This window comes from Hipposideros armiger, unplaced genomic scaffold (assembly GCF_001890085.2).
Source record: "Hipposideros armiger isolate ML-2016 unplaced genomic scaffold, ASM189008v1 scaffold_699, whole genome shotgun sequence".
Classification (NCBI taxonomy): Eukaryota; Metazoa; Chordata; class Mammalia; order Chiroptera; family Hipposideridae; genus Hipposideros; species Hipposideros armiger.
In genome coordinates, this window is record NW_017732049.1 from 425,067 (window position 1) to 431,543 (window position 6,477).

Sequence of the window (6,477 nt, forward strand, 5' to 3'; positions counted from 1 at the left end):
AGAAGCCAGGGGGATGGAAAAGCCACAAGGAAGAAAAGTCTAAGGCAAAATGAAATAGGGATGCCAAGGAAAAGGAAATGTCAATTCTATAAATCAGTATTAGAATGGGTGACATGACTCTGTGAAAGATAAGGAATCAATATAAAAATATGTTTCTGTTCCTTGCAGACTTTTGATTTTTTAATGGCCAGCTGACGTGGAGATAGAAAAGGCACAAATAATGATTTTTCTACTTTTATCTATAGTTTTCTTCCAGTATTGCTTTTCACATCTGAAATTTTCATTGTGAGTACACAGTGGGTCCAATTACATCTGTGCTAAAAGTCCCAGGGTCATTGCATAGAGGCTGGGTGCTGAAAAGTGAGGTGAAACGGAAAGTACAAAAATTAAGGACACAGATGTCTGACCTAGAGGTGGACATACATGTCAGTTTGTTTACCCAGAGTCCAAGTCTAATGCCCTTTGAGTAAATCGTGTAGGTAAGAACTTGGTGAAGATTAGAGATTTCAAACTTTAATGGCATTGATCTATCCTGAAAGTCTTCTTTACTCCCAGTGTAGTTTGTAAAGTCATAATTTCTCTCACAAGAATGAAGAGGAAAAAACAAACAAACAAACAAACAAACAAACAAAACAACTTAATTGTTCCAGAAATCAAGAACGCCTTACAGCAATGACCATAGAAGCAGAAAGTTTAAGCTTGAGATCTGCGTTAGAATGTGAAACATTTAACTACTACACAGAGATAGTTTATCGAGAGCCAAAAATGTTATTTTAAATAACCCTAGAGGAGAGAAAATATTTATTTTTTTATGAAAATATGACTCAAAAATACAGAAAATAAAAATAAATTATTTATATTATCCATACTGTTAATACTGTTAGGCTACTATTGAGTCACCTGTTCTTTATACTAAGACTCTGCTATGATTTTTTTTTTTTAAGATTTTATTTAGGAATTGGGGGAGAGGAGCAGACAAATCGCTGTCCTTTTGTTCTTCAGTCTAGTCGTAGAGGATGTTGCTTCACTGGCCCATGTTGGTATTAAGATCATTTCACTCTTACCTGCTGAGGCAGTCGCTCGCCGGCCATTGGACAGCAGCCCCACTGCAGCCTATGCCATAACTCACGGCAGCCCAGCTCCAGGTCGAGCTGTTGTTCACCATCTTAGTTCTAGAGGGCGCAGTGTCACTTATCCTCATGTGGGATCTGAACCGGAGCCCTGCTGCTCAGAACTCATGCTCCCAAGCCAACTCTTAACAAACTGAGCCACTTGGCTGGCCTCCTCTGCTATGATTTTTAATAGCAATATCTCATTTGATCCTCACACACTCCTATAAATCTTGTTATATCTGTCACATGGATGGTTAAAAATTGAGCTGTAGAGATTGAAAAGTGAATTAAGTGCTGTACTCTTCTACTTATAAAACTTAGAATAGGTTGAATAATTTTTAATCAGACTAATTTTATTTTAGAATTTAGGATGGTGTTTTGCAGGGTTTGGAAAAACTTCTAGGAGAGCTTCTAGGAATTCAACAGCAGTGGTTATCTGTTATTCTTTAAGAGCAAGTATTATAATATACCACATCTATACTATATATATGTGATATGCTAGACTTTGCAATATATTTGTGCATATTGCATCCATAATGATCTATAAAAATACACAACAGGGAAAATTTTTGTCCAAATAATACAACCCCATTTATTACAGCCCTAAGGAGCTGTGTCTTTCATTCAGGAAGATAGTTATGACTGGATAGAGTACAGGAAGCCACCAGCCCTCTAATGGAACAGCACTTCTGCTGGCCTGTTTTCCTCCACCCAAGGTCTCCCTGTGTGTTAAAGGGGGAAACAATTCTATTTCCATCTAAATTAGGGAATGACAACCTCAGGAAATTCACATATTGAATAAACAAGTGATGAAAGATTGCTCTCCTTTTGGGAAGTGAGCTTTGAACATATTTGAAGCCTAGAGTATGAGCATTACTGCATGCTTTATGCCTAATATATATCATCACTTAATCTTCAAAGCAAATTCTAAGAACAGCTGTCCATATTTTACAATTGAGAAAACTGAGGCTTAGGGACATGACATAATCATATAAAACAACCAAACTGTGGAACTGGAAAGTTACTTCTTGAGCTTGCATCTCTCCGACTCTAAAACTTACAACATTTTCACTACACTATTATGTACTTTCAGCAAGGAGTTAATTGAAACAGGGCTAACAAATTGAATTAATTATAAAGCAACTTCTGTTGTTATTGGTGATAATCATTTGGCTTAATCTATTTTTCTAATACTTTCTTACAGCTGAACAATTCTTTAACTTTACTAGAATCTCACTTCCAGAAAAATATTTGAGAATAATAAGCTGGAAACTACTACTTGTAATGACATAAGATATTAATATTTATAGATTTTTTTCATAACTCACCACCAGTGCTGCTTAATGAACAATAGAGAAATTGGATGAGTGCATCCAGGATTCAAATGATATCCATTTTTCTACAGTGGGATCTCTAAGGAACTCCAAGCCATAGCAACTATATATCATTACTGCATACCAGGCAAATAAGTTCCAAATTAACACAGCCAATGCATCACAAATATGCCTTCGGGTCACCTTCTTCCACCATGACAGCGGTGTGACTCAGCATGATGCTGCTACAGGAGGAAAATGCTTGGAGAAAAAATATGTTTCATTCTCACAATAGCTGTTCTTGGTCAAGGTATAGTCTTGCTAACAAAAACCCTTTCCAGCATTTTCCTCTCTTGCCTATTTTTTTTACGCCAACAATGCACTATGATACATAAATATTATATCTCTGTATGGAATCACATGCCAAGGAAATTCATTACTTATTCACTTGGACAAAGTGACAACACTACAAGTGTGTTGCAGAGACCTGGACCTAGGGTTAGACATCATTAATCTCAAGCAATTATTTGTGACATCTGAGAGAATGAGTCGGGGACTTCAGTGATTCCAAATGATGAACATTTATGCTTAATTTACATCTGTATCCATACCCATAGCCATATCCACATCCATATCCATACCCATATCCATATGTCTATATATGTGTAATTAAAGCGAGTAACCATCGCTGAGTTGTCTGGAACTCAGGGGATTTCCTGGAACACATGACTTTTAGTCTGAGGACTGGAACAGTCCTAAACAGTTAGTCACTCTATTACTGGTTAGGAATTATAACAAAGCCTTTTACTTTGGGGAACTGATATGATGATGAATACATTATTTTCCGTGCATATATCACTTGCAAGTATTAATCACCCCATGTTGATGTGCTGGTCCTATAGGAAATGAAATGTTTCTATAGCTTCTGGGAGGCAAACTGGACTTCTAAACCCTTGCTGTAGCTAGCACCTGCTCAAGGTTCCAAAGACTTCCAGCTTCAAGGGGGCTGTGATCCCCCTGGGCACTGTCATTCACCGCTACACCTTTATTTTAGGGTTATGATAGAAAGATGAAAGTCAGTTAATTCACCTTCTTGCAGCATCCTGCCCCATTTCCTCTAGTCTCCTCAGGAAACTCACTGAATTCACTTTTCATGTGATTTTAGTAAATAATAATAATAATTATTCCTTCCTGACATTTTACATATGTGTACTATTCTTTCCTACACATACAATATTTAATATAATAGTTACTTCTTCTGGTTTGCCACTAATCTGAATTTAAACATGATTTATATTTTCTTTACCCAAAATTACAATGAAACAAAACAGGCACAGAATTTAAAAAGGAATACTAAATTAAACCAAGGTCAAGTAACCAAACAAAGAAACACAGCTTTCTTTCCCTCACTGCTTCTTCATAGCCATGTACCACTTCTCATCATTCCCCTCTCTTGTACTCTTTCCATAGCCCAGATTCTAGAAATAATTATCAATTTTACTCAGCAGTTGAATCTTCTATCCAATAAAATGTGGGATTTTTTTTTTGTCTTACTCCATATAATCTTTTGGTATTTCTCTACCAAACTACTGAAAGCATGTTTTGTTGTCAAATTCAGGGGATACCTTAAATTTTATTGAAAAAAGAAAACACGCCATCAACCAGATTGCCATAAGTTAAAAGAACTATTTTCATCAGAATTGCAATTTTAAAATAAAAATATTATTTAAGATGCAGACAGCCATTTAAGAAAAAATAAGAAACTCACCGGTCCATCTGTAGTAAAATAAAAGGTAATATTCTCTAGGACATTCAAATTTGAAAACATGCATGGACTATTTACATGGAACTGAGAAGCAGCCTTAAGACAAAATACAATATATCTGAAGACTAAAGCTTAATGAGGTGTGTTTTCCTCAATTTTAAAAATCACAATATAAATAACCATTGAGTAAGGCAGCCTTAGAAATCAACCTTGGCAGGAGTTCCTTAATCTTCCTGAAAGCACTCCTTGAAAGCAACTGAGATAGTTCTAAAAGAACAGAGATTAACATCACTAACAAAGTTTGTTTTGAGGATGTTTTAAGTAGTTACAAAGCTTTTGGGAAAAATAAAAACATGGGACCACTTTCAAAATTACAGCCCTATAGTGTTTTCCAAAACTGGATCATATAGGCTACCTAATAGAAAAAGAGAACAAATATTCAAATTCTATTCTATAGTTCCTATTTTTCTGCTTCTATTCTATTCTGTAGTTTCTATTCTATTCTATCGTTTCTATTCTTTTCTATTCTATTCTATTTTCTCGATTCTATTCGATTCGAGTCTATCGATTCTATTTGATTCTATTCTATTCTATTGATTCTATTCGATTCTATTCTATCGATTCTATTCGATTCTATTCTATTTGATTCTATTCTATCAATTCTATTCTATTTGATTCTATTGATTCTATTCTATTTGATTCGATTCAATTCTATTGATTCTGTTCGATGCTATTCAATTCTATTCTATTCTATCAATTCTATTCAATTAGATGCTATTCGATTCTATTCTAGACAATTCTAGTTTGGAAGGTAACACTGCTTTAGTAATAATCGGTTGTTCCTAAATATTTTAAACAGGCAGCGCCACCACGTTTTCTATTTTAATAAAATTATAGAAAATTCACTCCTTGAAATGAATAAAATAAAAGAACCACAACCATAAAGCATTAAAAGATATTCATATATGTTAAAGAATAAAGTACTGTTTAATCATCAGTCTTTTTTTTTGTAATATGACATTTAGACATTTAATTCTTTGAGGAAAGTCAACCCTTTCTTATGCTTCTGAATAATGGTATATCTAGTGACCTTAATGGAATGTCAACTGAATAATTCAAAGGCAGATGTGATATAATGCTTATTGCTTCTTACACACATACCCAGGCACATACATGCAGATGTTGTTCTCATCATGAAAATGCTGAAGTGACCTCAGGTACTTTAGTAGACAGAATAATGGCCCACACAATATGCCTATGACCTAATCCCCAGATGAACATATTACCTTACATGCCAAAAGGGATTTAGCAGATTTGATTAAGTTAATGATTATGGGAAGATTATCCTGAGTTATCTGAGGAGGACCAATGTAATCATAAGTCTTTGTAAGAGGAAAAGAGGGGTGTTAGAGTTAGCAAAAGGAGATTTGACAAAGGACGCAGAAGTTGGAATGAGGGACTTTGAAGATGGGGAAAAGGGACATGAGCAAAGGAATATAAGCAGCCTCAAAAAGCTGAAGAAAAGGAAACTCTTTACTAGAGTCTCCAGGAAGAATGCAGCCTCCCCAGCACCTTGATATTAGCTCCATAAGGCTCATCTCAGATGTCTGAACACAAGAACTGTAAGATAACACATTTATGTTATTTTAAGCCACTAAATGTATGATCATTGGTCAGAGCAGCAACAGGAAAGTATAATAAACAAATATAAAATAAACACTACTGTGGAAAAACAAAAACAACATAGATTTAAAAAACAGAACTGGAGAGTTCCTTGAGGGAGTTTTCTACTTTCCACTTTGGATAATATCACTGCTATAGAAAGAAGTTTCTTTCTTTTACAGTTTTCCTCTATTAGCTTTCTTTTGAAATGTGAAGAACATTTGAATGACTAATTTATAACTTGTGCCTACAATATATTTTATAAAACTAGTATTAAAATGAGCAATCCAATTAATATAAATGTATTATCTTCATAGGTATCAATGTTTTCTTATTTAAACGGTAACATTCAAAAATATTTGAAGGGTTTTATGCACAGGGAAATATATAAGAAAACATATATCCCTGTCATCACGGAGTTAGGTAAACATATGTCAACAGTAAACTTAACATTTTTAACAAAATGAAAGAAAATAAAACTCTAGACTTTTTCAAAGAACTCTCATAACTGATATCATTTTTTTAAATTTATTATTATTTTTTTATTGTTAGTTTCAGGTGTACAGAACAATGCAATAGTTACCCTTTTCACCCTCACAAAGTAACAACCCCCCTCCCCCCATCC